The sequence below is a fragment of the Zonotrichia albicollis genome, chromosome 11 (assembly GCF_047830755.1).
Source record: "Zonotrichia albicollis isolate bZonAlb1 chromosome 11, bZonAlb1.hap1, whole genome shotgun sequence".
Taxonomy (NCBI): domain Eukaryota; kingdom Metazoa; phylum Chordata; class Aves; order Passeriformes; family Passerellidae; genus Zonotrichia; species Zonotrichia albicollis.
In genome coordinates, this window is record NC_133829.1 from 95,898 (window position 1) to 98,089 (window position 2,192).

Consider the following 2,192-nt stretch of genomic DNA (forward strand, 5'->3'; position numbering starts at 1 on the left):
AGAACATGCCAAGAATCAGTGGGCAATGGACTGAAAAATATAAAAAGTCCCATTTCAACAAAATAAAAAATGTTTGTATTCTGAAGGTGATCCAACACTGGAACAAGTTACCTGGAGTTGTGGAGTCTCTGCCCCTGGAGACAGTTGAAGCCTAACTAGGCATAGTCCTGGACAAACCCACTTGAGTTCACCTGGTATTGAGGAAACAAGGTGGGACTAGAGACTTCTAGAGGTGTCACTTCCAAACTCAATGATTCCATGAGCCCATCAAAAAGTACATTTACTTACTATATATACTTAGGCAACAAGCAATAGGACAAGAAGACATAGTCTAAAGCTGTGCCAGGGCAGGTTTAGGTTGGACATTATGAAGAATTTCTTCACAGGAAGGGAAATTGGAATGGGCTGCCAAGGAACATGGTAGAGACATCATCCCTGGAAGTGTTAGAAGAAAGATTGGACATGGCACTTAGTGCCTCAGTCTAGTTGATGAGGTGGTGTTCTATCATTGGTTGGACTCAACAATCTTAGAGAACCTAATTGATTAAAGAAAGACATAATTCAATGGTTACAGAAATAACTACATTGGGGAATGCCAGACATAAATTACAAAACAAAAAGTTTCATAATACAGTTAGGGTTCCATTTATTAACATTTGCATTACTTCACATGTGGCCACTTGGAAGTTATGCAATGAGAAAACATTCAAAATAATGTTTATATGTAGACTGTGGAATGCAGAATTTATTTTGTTCCCCCTAAAAATCTCGTAACATTTTTGCACAGTGCCACAATCCTCTCTCAAAAACATCTTATTCTGATAAGAAAAATAAAACACAATTATTACATATCATGAAAGAACCTTTCTGAACCTCTTCAAGGTTGTAGTCAACGGTACCTCTAACAGCTCCCCTGATTTAAGATTTCTGGTGTTTGTTATTGACTCTGCAAGATGTTTTTATTAGGAGCTGTGTATTTATGTCTAATTTATTGCCTTTCCTGTTCCTTGTTTTTTTTTTTCCCTTAATATTGAATGAGCACTAGTCAGATGGCTCTGCAAGTATTATAGAGATACCTATTTTTCTCTCATTTCAAAATCTGAGCAACCAATTATGTAAAAAAATCTTTTAAGTTTTTGGTCTTAATGACTAATCACTAGGCTTCCCTAAGGAAACCAAAATCCTTTAAATAAACTAGTGTTATCTGTTCTTTTGCAGGGGTTTCCGGACGAAATGTTTACTGTGATATTTATGTCAAGGATGCATAACAAATTTCTAGCCCAACCCCCCAGTCTTTATTATGACGCTAGAAGGTTTGTCAACAGAAAGACGATAGTTTTATTATACTCATACATGATAAACAATAATGTTGGGGCTCCCAATTTACACATAAAGCTGTACAGCTAAAGATAGTACATGCCCATATTCTTGCTACATTTCAGACCTTATTGTGGCAAGCTGAACCGAACAGAAATTAGATGACCCTTAAGCTAAGCAATCATTTCTTCTAAATGAAGAAGAGTAAAAATGCACATAGCGAAAAACACTGTCAAAAATTGGGGGGGAAATGAAAAAGAGGCTGCTAAAAAATACTTTATTTAATAACTTCATAGTTTTCAAACTAGACCGTTTTGAAGTTTTGAAGACTACCCGGCATACGACAGGAAGTGAAGGAAAGCAAGATATAATAAAGAGAGAAAGGTAAAACTGGCATTGATAAAACACTGACAGATAACCTGCGAAACCGATAAAGAAACCTACTGAGGCATACCGAAACCAAGCCTACATAGAAGGCTGCGAGTTTGCTGTTGTCCTGAATTGGGACCTCTCGAACAGGCACTTGCCATCACAGCCACTCACGTTACTGCACCGTCCTCCTGCCGCGAGCCAAAGCCAACGCGCCTCTGGAGCGGTCGGGAGTGAGCGGCGCCACGGCACCCCCCGCGCGACACCGCTTACGGCGACACCGCTCACGGCGATACCGCTTACGGAGACACCGCTCACGGCGCACCCTCCTCACGGCGCCCCCTCCTCACGGCGCCCCCTCCTCAGGGCACCCCTCTCGGCACCGCTCACGGCGGCACGCTTACGGCACCCCCTCCTCGCGGCGCCCTTGCTCACGGGCTCACGGCGCCCCTCACGGCACCGCTCACGGCGCCCCACCCGCCGCGCTCCGCCGTTCCGCCCTCCCC